The sequence below is a fragment of the Pectinophora gossypiella genome, chromosome 25 (genome assembly GCF_024362695.1).
Source record: "Pectinophora gossypiella chromosome 25, ilPecGoss1.1, whole genome shotgun sequence".
In the NCBI taxonomy this organism is placed as follows: Eukaryota; Metazoa; Arthropoda; class Insecta; order Lepidoptera; family Gelechiidae; genus Pectinophora; species Pectinophora gossypiella.
Genome location: NC_065428.1, coordinates 10,704,362 through 10,719,424, shown reverse-complemented (window position 1 = coordinate 10,719,424; position 15,063 = coordinate 10,704,362). Strand labels below are relative to the sequence as shown.

The 15,063-nt window shown below is 38.4% G+C and overlaps 1 long non-coding RNA gene across 1 annotated transcript; it reads right to left on the bottom strand.

Annotated features, from left to right (window-relative positions):
- Window positions 1-370: 370 nt before the first annotated feature.
- On the bottom strand, window positions 371-5,556 carry LOC126378243 (uncharacterized). Its single transcript, XR_007568058.1, has 3 exons — window positions 5,416-5,556; window positions 1,075-1,226; window positions 371-438 (listed from the first exon to the last, which is right to left on the bottom strand). It is a non-coding gene; the product is annotated as an uncharacterized LOC126378243 (long non-coding RNA).
- Between the last annotated feature and the right edge of the window lie 9,507 nt (window positions 5,557-15,063).

Here is a 15,063-nt window from a genome sequence, read left to right as displayed (position 1 = left end):
TTATTTTTATAAATTTAGCGCCATCTTTTAGGGAATAGATTTGGATAAGTGCATCTATTCGTACATAGATGGGGTGAGAAATGCCTGTCATATGTAAAAAGCAGATATTCATTTCTAGGCAGCTTGATAGCTAGAAGTCATTGTAGTACCATAGCTTGCCAATAGATGGAGCTGTACGATATCAATAAAAATAATCAACCAGGGTATTATTAATGAAACATACTATTTTTCTCCAAAACTGCTTTATTTACTATTGATGTTCATAATTAACAATGTACCTTTGATGTGAGAAACAGTAGTGTGCTTGTAGGCTTAAATCTTTCATCTTGCTAAATCTGTCCGTCATTCACATTTATTTTCCCATAATTTTCTTTAATATTCTGCAACAGATTCCAGGTTTGGAGTAGATACCTGTCCCTCCTGGATCTTTGGACGATTCTGAAAGTAATTAATAACTGAAATTAGGGGTAAATTTTATGTAAGAGCATAATCACTGTCTAGTACCTACTAAGACGATGACTTGCATTTACTTATTGTTTCTACAGGTATTATTTATGACTCACAGGACTCTAATAACCGAATAAAAACATGTGAATACAATAGAAGTAGGATTCATTCTTATTCTCAAAACAATATGAAGGGAGATCAAATCTCATCATGAAAGCCAGTTTTAACCGAAACCATTTTGCTAATAACTTTATATTTTATTTATCAGTCCAGAAACTATTGGTTGATTTCATGTCTGGTAGGTATGTAATTTACTAATTATTATATTACTCATCAATAAAACAAGGTTGTTAGTGACTGAGCATGTGTAGGAATCTAAGGAATATTTGAAAAATTTCATCTGTTAATATCTCATTAAATCCTAAACAGATTCAAATAATTCTTGTAGTCCTGATAAGAACTATCTCCCCACACATGGAGTTAAGTAATAAAATTTGGCTTGATTGCTGTTTGATAGTTGAAATTATCGTAACAAAAATTGGAATAAATGGTTGAAATAGTGTCTTTTTGCACTACGAATTTCTCTATAAAATACTTAACGAATACAAAAGGTAATTAATTTCTTACCTGGCGAGTGAATATTTTATAGGATACATTATAAACATCGTCAAGAAGTCTTCAATCTTACTAATTATTGTAGCTAAAACCCGTACGTTGCATCTTATTTTGTCTTCCTTCCATTATGATTCCCACTATTCTGTAGTCATATTAAACACAATCTGAAAGGTTTCATAATTATATTTAACACAAAAAGTACACTAATTGTCCAAACAATACAAACCACACTACTTGATTCAAGTGTTTTGTTTAACTGTGAGAACGAATGAAGGATATGTTCAGTTTACGTCACAGGAATACATAGATTATAAAAAGGTATACGAAATTTTAAAGTTTGTTAATTAGGAGTCGAGATAGGGATGTTATTTTGAAAGAATATGTACGAATTTATGGAATAAAATTATTTAAAATACAAAAATAGACATTAGAATAGTTTGAATTTTCGCGGGAGTAGCAAGCACCTAAAGGGTGTCGATGTAAAAATATATGAATGAAGGGTTTTGAGCTGGTATATTTTACAAATTTGAAAATAATAGCTATATTACGTAGTATTTCTTGTTGGAATTGATTTATAAAGCATACGAAGTTCGTACCTATCGTTTAAAATATTATTCTAATTTTTTAGAACTGTAATTCTGATTTGTGATTCTGTGTAATATTTTTTTTTTCCCCTACTGTGTTTGTATTGTTACTGTGGTGTCCTCTAATAATAAATACTTTCTTTCTTTCTTTCTTTTCTTTTAATTCGTGAAAATTGAAAAAATCATGGAAAAAAAAGTAAAACTAAAATAATGCCAAGTGTGAATCGCATTATTTTGAGGGGTTCCGTGCCTACAATTGAAAGAACATTTAGTGAACAAAAACATGAACGTGAATTGATCGTGAATTTTATATTGCTAGTATGTTGTCGTTGTTAATGACAAGCCAAAACATGCATTGGAGGATCGGGTTTGTAGAGTGGGGGATCTTTTTAAATGTTTGATTTATTGTGTTTCTTTGAATTTGTAGTTGTGATGGCAATGGAGATGCATTGTTTTTGAAAAGTTTCAGCTACCTAATTGTCACAGTTTAAGAGATATAGAGGAATTTAGGTATTATTCATGGTTTTTGTCTCCAAAAACGGAACCGTTTTTGGATTGTTGACAAGGTGTTGTATTGTACGCGTTTTAGACCCTAAAATAGAACAATCCAGAAGTCACGCCACTTTCGCGTACACAGAGAAACAGCCAATAAGGTTGAGGAGCTTGGTTTGTGTAGATTATGTAAATTACAGATGTGTGCGAGAAACGTCAGGCAAATGGTCCAGCGAGTGTTTGGCTTTTTAGAAATTCTACAAAATTGGATATATTTTTTATCTAAAATTCTGCAGTTCTGATTTGATAAATTAAATAGAATTTGATTACATAAATAACATCATTAGTATTATAGTCTACTTAAGAATAAAAATAAAATTAAATGAATATTTTTATGTCAATAGGAAGTATGAGATTTTCAATAAATACCTCGATTGTCAATGTCGGGTAAATGTCATTTTGATGTTTTTGAGGCGCTAGTGGTAGCAATATCGCGATTGCCTGAGAGATGAGACGGAGCATAACGGGTATAAAAGGGGTTTTGCACGATTTTTTGGGGGGACTTCGTTCGTGACATTAGCAGCAGAAGGTGCTGTCGGTCTTATGGGAACTTCGCTCGGAGCAAGAACAGCAGGAGGTGCTGCCGGTTTAGGAATTTCAAGTCGGACTAGCTATTCTGTAAGTTGGTAGGGATCCGTTCTGCTGGATTACCAGCTGTCGCGACTTTTGAGAGCTCCGTAGCTCAGGATTACAGTGCGCGATTATTATTTTGTCAAAATATGTAAATTTGCTCTTTAATCAGCTATTCGAACCTTTCGTGGTGTAGCTGATCGTCTACCGCGTTAGAATAGGGATTAGAATTAGCTTCCGTGCGTAGATTACGTGAAATATGTAGGTTTTGTCCGACAAAAGTCCGCGGAGTGCGCTGTAGGGACCCTGTTAGGTTTAAAATAGGAAGTGTGGTGTACTAATTACTTTTTCTTACAGGCATCGTTGGAAACAGGTCTGAGATCATCAGATCTCAGACGACAGGTACAATTTTACGCTAAAGATAGGGCCCGATAGGAGTAGGATGTGTCAAAAGTGTGTAGGGAAGCTTGCGAACGTAGGAATCATGTGCTGCTTGTGATTGTTTACCTTTGTTTGTGTTTTGTTATTATTTATGTTATTTTATGTAGTTTATGTATGTTTATCTATTTAACTTTTGACTGACACTTTACTGACGCGTAGGGAATGACTGCTTGCGATATATTCTGACTGGATTTTATTATCTTATTGGTTATGTTTGGGCTGTGTGTCGATGTTTACAATGAGAATTGTACATATTGCCGCATAGACTGAACAAAAATGTTCTTCTTGTAGTTCTGTGTGTTGCGATTCACATTTCGAGGTAATATAATTATTGCCTGGAGATGGGGAGATCAGTATGCAGAATGAGGTATCCTTGTTTTAGAGGTAACCTCATGGATTTAGATTTTTACCTTATATTGTGAACCTAGACTGTTGGTCCAGGTTGGATTGTAATCTTGCTGTGTTTTATTGTAGTTAGAATTCCCCTGAGGATTCTATTCGAAAACCAATCTGAAGTTACACAGGGTGAACCTTTATGGTTTACGGCCTGCTACCTCACTGTGTCAATGTAGAATAATTGTAGGAACAGTTGTTGTTACCACTGTAACATGGTTCTGGATTGTTCTATAGTGGTGCTTTGGGAGATACAGCTATCTACAGGAGTGGTGCGGTGAGATATTATTATCCATGACCTTCTTTCTGATATTGGGACAGGATGACCATCCGACAATATGAGATGAAGCTAGATAATCAGTATCGAGTCAGCGCTGCGACTTGGATAGTCAGGTTGGATTGCCTCCTCCTGATGAGCGGTTGTGCGTGGCGATGCTTTCGAGTATGAAGACTCTAGCCGATGCCATATAATCAGTAGTAGTATTGTATGGTATGGGTCAACTTTGTCCTCTTGTGTTATGATGTAAATTTATTATGACCCACTCTGGACCTATCAGCTTATTGTGGCTTATCAAGCCATGTAAATAATACAATTAATTACTAATTTGAATTGAATTATAAAAGTCTGGATACCATGAGATGAAGGTAATGGTATTGATAATGGCTTTTGAATAAACTTATATACTCTGAATCTGTGTTGTTATTTCACCTATGTGACTTAACATGACTTCTTATATACTTACTTGCATTGTCCGGGCCTGCCTGGCTTGATTACACTGATATACAAACCAATTCAACACAATTTATTTGTGTTATTTTACTATTCTTTTACCTGATAACACCTTAATGTCACTGCTGCTAGTTTGTGACATACCTAACTTTACAACCTATACCTTGTCCAGGGGTTTACCTGGCCTGATTTCACTATGCAACTTGTTTGCTTACTAATATGCAATATTATTGCAATAATGCATTTATGCATAACAATTACATCCAGTTTGACTGCATATATTCTTGTGATTCATGGTTGGTGTCATATTCATGACCATCCATCTCACACTCATACTTATTCCTATGGCTGGTGTTATTGCAATGCCGCTGAAGCCATAGTAGGGACGTTAGGGACATTTTTGCTTAGTATACTCGGGGTCAATCCAGTTCGGTAGTCTCTGCTTCTGTTGATCCTCTTGCACTGTGGTGTATTGGGGGGAGGACAGTGATGAGTAGCTGCGTATTGCCTTCGGTTGCTAAGTCGCTCATTCGTTTTGTTAGGGACCTTTTGCTTAGTATATTTGGGGTCAATCCAGTTCGGTAGTCACTGCTTCTGTTGATCCTCTTGCACTGTGGTGTATTGGGGGGAGGACAGTGATGAGTAGCTGCATATTGGCTTCCGGTTGCTAAGTCGCTCACATACTTACCTTTTTGCGCCATGGCTATGGTGTTAGCTATGCATCACAATGAGTTGTGTTGTTAGATTGGATGTAAATCTGTCTAACTTAAATAATTTTATTACATATGTGAAATTGGTGTTGGGAAGCTCTTCCCTTTACCTACCAACTATTTACCTAATGCTCCTGATATGTCACATTTATGTGCTTATCATTTCATAAAAAAAACCTATTTGTTCTTTCGGAGAGGGGCCTAAATCAGGGTAGGGCCTCATTCGCCGGTGAGCGTGGTCGGGGCTCGAAACGGCACCCTATACTATTACATTGTTGGTATGGTATTCTAATCCTTTTCCTGTGTTCCTAGATCTTTTACAATAATAAATCTAATCCCTAAACATATTTTAAATAACTAACTAATTTCTTACCTTCTTGTAAGTCTCTCTTGTTTAATTATAAGCTTTAATCAGTGTCATTAAGTTTAGGTTTGCTTGGCGTTGATTTGACTGTTTTTAAACTATAAATACTTATAATATCTCACATCCCATTGCCCTATTACTTAGATATTTATTTGACTTTCTCATATACCATAGTGACATAATTATAACCTATTTGTATTGTTATTAAGTATATATGTAGTATATTAAGTTAGTATTATTCTTTATTTACATGCCCTCAATAACATGCATTCATATCTGACTCAGCTACCTTCATATAAAAGAATTTGAGTTACTACAAAACACAACATAAGGTCCTACCTTTATACTAGACGATCACAACAATAATAATGGCCATTTTAATCACTTAATTTGACTATAACCCAGGGTCGAATCCTGGTCGTTTAGTCGTGGATTGAGTGTGTGGGGTTATTTAAGTAATATATGTAAGGGGGGGTGCGTTACAGTACCGCGCATTGAAGTTATAGTAAAATATTTTTTAATTATATTGAACAACCTCCGTGGTCTAGTGGTTAGAGCGTTAGGCTCACGATCTGGAGGTCCGGGTTCGATTCCCGATGGGGACATTGTCGAAATCACTTTGTGAGACTGTTCTTTGTTTGGTAAGGACATTTCAGGCTTGAATCACCTGATTGTCCGAAAAAGTAAGATGATTCCGTGCTTCGGAGGGCACGTTAAGCCGTTGGTCCCGGTTATTAGCCGTAAAAACACCTCCACCAACCCGCAGTGGAGCAGCGTGGTGGAGTATGCTCCATACCCCTCCGGTTGATTGAGGGGAGGCCTGTGCCCAGCAGTGGGACGTATATAGGCAGTTTATGTTATTTTATGTTATGAAATAATAATAAGGGATTTTTCAGGCTACGTTTCCCAAAAAATATACAGATGGCGCTGTATTGAATTTGCCTTCGTTTATTCTTCTAATTTTATGGATAACAAACATAAGTATGCGTCTTTTTTTATCTTTGTTTTTGTGTATAAATGATGACCCTTGTTATTACACCCAGGCACAATACATACTTTTTCCATTTATTATTCTGACCAAAATAAAGAGAAGGGTAGCAACATAATTCTATACATATCTGATCCAGGTATCCAGGGATCCAGGTTTCTGGTATTTTATCTATCTATCCAAATATCAAGCAACAATTATTTTATACAGGGTGTTAGTGACATCGTAACGAAAACTGAGGGGGATGATTTAAACCATGATTCAAGTGGAATTTATTGACCGAAAATTCAGTTTTTTTTTAAATTAAAGTTCCATAATTTTGCGACGGAAAATTCCACTTGATATCAACTCAGAATCATGGTCTGAATCAACCCTCAAAGTTTTCGGTACGATGTCTAACACCCTGTATATGCCTATGCCGTTACATTCTATTTTTGAATACTTATGTAGCCGAGTAATGAGAAAATAGGTTACTATCACGTTACATCTATAATTATTATTTTTTTTTTGGAAACGTAACCTGAAATGGCCCTCATTGTACTAAACTCGTGGACTTTTGAATCAGTCGAGAAAGCGATGAGTTTCCCGGTAGTAACGCTTTCTTAGACGCCAATAATACAAATGGGTTAGGAATAGCGCTATCTTATCAGGTTTCAGGCGAATGCGCCCGGGTATACCCGGGTATAACGAGTGTATACCCGGGTATATATACCGGGTGTACCCCGGGCCTGTCCACTTCTTATCAGCTCGTATTGTTTGCAAGAATACTGGCTTCTGTTATTATTTGTGGAACGATTATTGTTGAGGTTAATCTTGAAATAGTTCTTTCAAAAGTTTACCTACTGGCTTAGTTTCAGTCGGCGTCATATGAGGTTGTACAGCAACATAAATGCAGAGGAGTGTATTCGCCACATTTTTTAAATTATATATTGTAATATTAGTAGACAATATTCTGGATAAATGGCGCCGGCGTCGGCTTAATACGTACATACATACATACATAAACTCACGCCTATTTCCCACCGGGGTAAGCAGAGACTATAGAATTCCATTTGCTTCGATCCTGACACACTTCTCTTGCTTCCTCCATATTCATCAATCGCTTCATACACGCACGCCGGTTCAGAGTAGATCGTCGGTCGTATCGGCTTAATACGTATATCGAAAGAATTCGCATGTACAGTCATGAGCAGTATAATGTACCCACTTTAGGACTCTGTCGCACTAACATATTTGACATTTAGTGAGACTTCGACACTGCGACAGCCTCCGTGGTCTAGTGGTTAGAGCGTTAGGCTCACGATCTGGAGGTCCGGGTTCGATTCCCGACGGGGACATTGTCGAAATCACTTTGTGAGACTGTCCTTTGTTTGGTAAGGACTTTTCAGGCTTGAATCACCTGATTGTCCGAAAAAGTAAGATGATTCCGTGCTTCGGAGGGCACGTTAAGCCGTTGGTCCCGGCTATTAGCCGTAAAAACACCTCCACCAACCCGCAGTGGAGCAGCGTGGTGGAGTATGCTCCATACCCCCTCCGGTTGATTGAGGGGAGGCCTGTGCCCAGCAGTGGGACGTATATAGGCTGTTTATGTATGTATGTTTATGTTACAGTTCAATTTGTCAAAAAAGTTAATGTGACATGGTACCAAAGTGTATACATATTAATGCTCGTGACCGTTCAGGAGGAGGTCCCGGTGCGCGGTGATGTAATGGTTGAGTTCAAGTCCCACGCGAGTCAAAAAAAAAAATTTGATTTACTTAAGAAAAAAAAACTTAATTTCGTTTTAACGATTTAAAATTTCGTATCAATTTATCCAATGTGTGGGTAGTCTTTTTACCTAAATAAAAAGAACTATTATTATGCTCAAATATTCCTTGAAATGTCGTAAGTCGATGGGCTGACCCCACCACAGTGGTCACCATATCAAGAGTGCCTACAACAAGTCTTCTGATTTTTAAACCCGTAACGGAAAACATCGTGAGGAAAGACACTTAACCGAGAAATGTTTTTTCATATAATAACAGATGAATCGATATCACATAATAATTCTAAACAAATGTTCTTTTTTATATTTTTCTGAGATATGGAAATTATATCGACGGATTAGGAACATAAATGCTGTATACGTGATTAAACATTATCCTGTTATTAGTGGAAAACTCGATACAGCGCAGCACGGCGCGGTTGCTGTGCCGTGGGGCCTGTAATTGAGCTGGTCTTCCTTTCGGATTCGGAGGACAGACAGGCAGTCGCTTGTGTTAAAATCCGGACCTGTCAAATATTCAGGTTAAGTAAGCGGACCCTGTGAATAACGCTAGGAAGATGATGAATCTGGCAAAAGTTTATGTATTCTTTTTTCTATAATCTTTATAAATCTCACCAACAAACAGACATACAGAGCCCTGGTAGTATGTAGTTGTACATCCATAGCAACTATAAGACCCTGATAAGGTTTGGGTCGGTTTTTGTTCCCGGATCAACTCCGGTCGATCAGGAGCCGCGAGTGATGGGGTCCCACAACTACAGATATGCAAAGGGTTTGAATAATGCGCGGGGCGACCGCTTTATTTGGTATTTTTCAAATGTTCTGGACCGTTTTGTGAGACGGAAAGTAATACACCATAACTACCATCACGCCTGTATTCCCGAAGGGGTAGGCAGATGCGTATATATCATCACCACTAATTTAAGAGACACGCTCTTGTCGGTGTAGCATTCTTCATGCTACTTTTCTAGGGAAAATTAGGGCAGTGGTTTCCCTCTTGCCTTCCGCCCCAATATACTATAGTATATACTCCCACCAGATATGTTTAAGATGTAATAGTGGGCAAGTCAATCTTGTAAACCACGTGACATCAAATATCTATGCTCCGCACATGAATTCAAACCAATAAATTCGAATACAGACTGGAAGATAACCGAAGTCCATGCAGAGGAGCTCGGCGGAAAACTATAGGAAGCTGGTAGAAATTGCTGTAGAGCAATAAGGCCACCAAATGTGCTGTAATAAACATAGCTTAGGTAGTAGTAGAGAAACACCTCAATCAACCCGCAGTGGAGCAGTGTGGTGGAGTATGCTCCATACCCCCTCCAGTTGATCGAGTGGAGGCCTGTGCCCAGCAGTGGGAGTATGTTTATGGAGTAATAGATACACAAACAGTGATTAAGACTAAAGGTCATAGCCCACTTATAAGATTCTGCTAGCACCGACTAATAAAATATCATTCAAATATGGGCTTTAAGTCGTGGTGTTGCTATTTATATTGACCACATAATTTAGCGGACAGCTCGGTGTCAGCTAGCTTCCCGCCATCAGACTGCTCGGTAGATGACCACCAGCAGTCGTCTAGTCAGCTTGATAGTCAGTCCGTCAATCTGTCATTTGCGCACTTCCCCCCTCTCACCGTGGTCCAGTGGTTGAGCGTTGGGCTTACGATCCCGACACCCTGGGTTCGAATCCCGGTGGGGATAAATCACAATCATTTTGTGATCCCTAGTTTGGTTAGGACATTACAGGCGAACATCTGATTGTCCGAAAGTAAGATGATCCGTGCTGCGGAAGGCACGTTAAGCCGTTGGTCCCGGTTACTACTGATGTATTAAGTAAGTAGTCGTTACATGAGCCATGTCAGGGGCCTTTGGCGGCTCAGTAATAACCCTGACACAAGGGTTGATGAGGTTGGTAATTCACTTCACGACCCACACGATAGAAGAAGAAGACCGCTCACATACCTCAGACGGTGAATGATTTCCCGCGTAGACTGTACTTCATCATCATCATCACTTATTTAAGAACCACGCTCTTGTTGGTGTAGCATTCACCAAGGTACATTTTTAACGAAAAATAGGGTAGTTGTTTCCTTCTAACCTTCCGCCCCGCAGTAAGTACTGTCTATACTTACTACTTACTTTTCATTTGTCTAGACTATACTTAGTAGTTTTAAATTATTCGTCACGTTTCCAGTCCACCAAACACGTGTAAGTTTACAATCAAGCGTAATCTTTGCATTGGCGCGGCTTCTGTTGTTGGGTGGTGTAGATTACAAATCGGCTTACAGCGTGTAATGCGCCGATCATCGGGGTCACTGCTCAGATCCGGTTTCAGCTGGTGAGGGCCGGTTTGGGCGTGTTGTGGTCGGATTACACAGGTTAATTATGCAAGCTATTGTCCTTTGACGAGCAGATTTAGAAGTAGTTATAACATGCTTTGGGTACGCACGTGTATGAAATGATTGATGAATGTGGAGGAAGCAACAGAAGTGACAAATCAATGAAACAACATAGCAACGCGCCTGTATTTCCGGATTAGGTAGGTAGTAGTACAATTTATACACCCACTCGTCGCCAGCTATGTTCAAGTCCTATGTAATAGGGGACGAGTTTATTACCATTAACCCGGCAAATTCTAGCAACCACGTCATACTAAGATCCAAACATGAATTCAAACTCGAGTCGAATTGAGTGGTTTAAAGTCTGAGCTGGGATTTGAACCCGTAAGACTACGATGTTATTCACTTATTCTGTCTGTGCTTACTATTTCTCTAGACGACCATTATACACAGCGATTAGGCTCACGACCAATCATGTTAGTTTAACAGAAAAACCCCAATCTTTGTAAGTATATAAAAGGAGAAACTGACTGACTGACATATCACCGCACAGCCTAAACGGCTAAACGTAGGCACTTGAAATTTGGAAGGGACGTAGCTTAGGTACCGCAGAGGTGCACTAAGAAAGGAATTCCCGGAATTCCCACAGGAACGGGAATTAGCGGGAAAATCCTTTTGTATGAAAAATCTAAACCGCTTAAGTTAGACGCTTGAAATTTGGCATGCAGGTACCTTAGTTAACTTAAAGCTTAGTTGCAACAGGATATTTCAAAAATTCCCACGGAAACGGGAGTTAGCAGGAAGAAACATTTGTATGAAAAAATCTAAACTGCATAAGTTAGTTGCTTGAAATTTCATATTATGAAGCCATGAAGACGTTGCCGAGTGGATAAGTCCGCCGGCGGTCGTTTGTCTAATTAAGTGGATTACATGCGAATAAATATTTGATCACTCGCGGCTGGTTGGAATCGTAAAACTGTTTTGAAGGTTGCTACATACTGGCGCGGACTGCTGGGTTTTGAAATTAAAAAACCGGTGAACTGCATATCTGACTAGCGCATCGAGGGTTCGAAAGATAAACTAAGGGAGACTTTAACTTTGCAGTTGATAAACTATTGTGTCCATAAATCGACATTTGTCGAATTGTTTTACAAACTTTAAACAAGTTTGTTTGTGATGGAACATCAACGTTTTTTGGACTCTATCCTTTACTTCTGCTACAAGGCCCCTCTCCTTTCCGTTTTGCTAAATTTCATGAGCTAGGCTTATGGAAAGTACCTCATAGGTATTGAATTCCTTACGAGTGTATGAAAATAAGACTAAACTGGTTATGTCTTTGGATTGTGATGATTTCAAAACTTGATTTTTATACAGTTTTAGTAGGTAGTACATACACGTAGTTACTCACAATTTGAATCGTATATTTTCATATAAGTAAGTATATGATATAAGTAAGTGTTCTTTGTCGAATGTTTCATCTACCTAAAACTGTTCAACCTTCATAGCTCAGGAAAAGTAGCTGTAAAAAAACTACAGCTCATGCCTCTAATCTTAAAAAAATGTTGTAATGCAGTTATGGGAAGGTTCCTTAGGTATTTCCAAGCATTCCTGTCTTCTAAATACTCACTCACCTCACTAACCAAACCGTGAACCGTGTATTTAGTGTGGTTAAAATTGTGTTTTGAACTGTACGGTCACGAGCATTAATATGTATACACTATGGTACCATGTCACATTAACTTTTTTTCACAAATTGCACTGTAAGTCTCACTAAATGTCAAATATGTGAGTGCGACAGAGTCCTAAAGTGGGTACATTATATTGCTCATGACTGTACATGCAAATGACAGACGTGATATCAAGCCACTTTCCGTAAATAGACTCGCCGTAGCGGGAATCGCCGTTCGGGAGTCGCTGTCAATGCTACAATTTCATCATTTGCAATAGCCGTGTGTCACAATGATTGACCTTTGAATCATGAAGTAAGGATATTTCACGTGTTTTATGAATTCCGTTTGATATAACAGCTCTCAAATACAACAGTCTATTTAATAACTCCTGTGAATTGTTAATTAACTATAAAAGTGCCCTAAGATAAAGGGAGCCTTGGGCTTTGTTTGGCGAAGGCTTGCCTCTGACTTTGTTAAGGTTGTATAATATAAGTCGCTTCTATGCTGGGCCGGGGGCGAAGGAATAAAAAACATCAAGATGAAGATGGACCTTCTCTTGAGAGGGCAGCCGCAGGAGTAGCAGAGTTCTAAAAAAATGTAGGTAAACAAAACATACATCACATAACTTCTCGGCGGCACTTACTTGACAAATCTTTTTCCCATTGACATTTACAATTTGCCTTTCAACTGTTTTAAGACAGTAGTTAAACAGAAACTTTACAAAAAAGGTTATTATAAAGTTAGTGATTATTTAGAAGATGTGAATGCATTGGATTAACTGTCTGAGAACTGATATTAGACAGCTAAATAACTCAATTGTATATTTTATGTATTTCAATCAATATTTTATGTTTTTTTTTTAAAGATCGTCTAGGGCCCTGTGCCGAGGTTTTTCTTGCAGCTTCTTTTCCCCGGCTATACAGGTTGTGCGAAGCTGCAGTAGTTTTAGGCGGAAGAGACGTTCGTTATGTAAAATTGACGATTCAAAGTGTAACTATTTTACCTACTGAATAACGATATTTTTGAATTTGAATTTGAGAGGGAAAGACAACAGATGGACTAAGGCTGTTACTGAATTGTAGCCAAGGGATGATATGCGATGGTCGGGTGACATTGTGAGGTATGCCGGGAAGCGGGGGATGTGTGGTGGTTGGGTGGTGGGGATCAAATGATGAACCTAATACTGGAGTAAATCTAGTTCAATAATTATTCCACTAAATACAAATCAATGAACATTATCATAACGATATCCGATACAACGGATTACTATTAATTATCGTTAATTGAACAGCCTCTGTGGTTTAGTGGTTAGAGCGTTAGGTTCATGATCTGGAGATCCGGGTTCCATTCCCAATGGAGATATTGTGAACTCACTTTGTGAGACTGTCCTTTGTTTGGTAAGGACATTGCAGGCTTGAATCACCTGATTGTCTGGATAAGTAAGATGATTCCGTGCTTAGGAGGGCACGTAAAGCCGTTCGGTCCAGGCTATTAGGCGTAAAAAACATGTATATAAACCTGCAGTGAAGCAGCGTGGTGGAGTATGCTCCATTTATAACCCCTCCAGTTGATTGAGGGGAGGCCTGTGCCCTGCAGTGGGACATGTATAGGCTGTTTATGTATTATGTTACGCAGTAATGAAATACAATGTCAATATCAATATACTATGTATGTGGCACTAGAGACACCCCAAGTAGGAGGACTTGCAGCACTTCCGGCAGCACGGGTACTTGTCGTCACCACTCTTGCTTTTCTTCTTTCCTTTGCCTTTCTTTGGTTTCTGCAACCCGTAGTTTGGACATTCTTCCCACTTTTCCTGTTAACACAACAATGATACGTACTTAATAATACTAATATAATAAATAAATTTATTTCCAAAAAAATAATTGTTACAATGAAATTTACAATGGTTGTACTTAAAATGTGTGTGTGTGTGTGTGTGTGCACGTGTGTGTGAGCGTTACTGTGTGTGTTTGTGGGTATGTGTATGAGGGTGTATGTATGAGAGTGTGATGCAAATGTCAGCAATCGCCTAGCCCTATGATTGAAAGAATCTTGGGTTCGGGTGTATAAAGTCCACTATGTTGGCAACCCAACAAATTTACTTTTTTATAATATTTTAATATGGCAATTCTGTGTCTCTCTCTCTGCTACGAACCATTACAACAACGACATTGTGCTCTTCAATTGTAATTATAATAAATATTAATTAACAGTAAAGTAAAGTTCGGTGCACCTAGTACCGTACACACTAGAGATTACTGACATTTACACCAAAAGGACAGGGTCTCACACTAACATAGCTGTGGTAGGCTCAGTTGTTCAAAATAATCTTTTCTGTATCTTCACTTGAAAATAAAAAAAAATATACTTATAACTGAGTATTTACCTGCATATTAATTGATCAGGATTTCCCTTTCTAGCGTTTTATCCCAAAACGGGCATCGCATATAATTTTATCTAGCTAATTTGATCCCACTGCTGGGTAAGGCTTCCCCTTGATTTTTCCACTCCTCTCGGATTTGCGCGATCTCCGGCCAATCCCTCCGATAAGCATGGAGGTCGTCACACCATCTTTTATGCGGTATACCTCGACTTCTGTACTTGTGTTGTTCCATATTTTTTTTATTTAGTACGTACAAATTCCAGTTTCAAATATTCTTGTGGTATACTTAGGGTTTTTCAAGCTGAAATCTTCCAGGCTGTTTGAAAACTCTACTGCAATCGAGGCCTGGTGGGATGCACCATACTCTCTTCAGCACCGATTGATTGACAGGAGGATAGTGACCAGCAGTGGGACGTATATATAATAAGACTTTTCAAATTTTGTCATTTTATGTAAGAGTATATTTTTTTAAAAAAAAGCAATCCAAAATTTAAAAATGGAAAT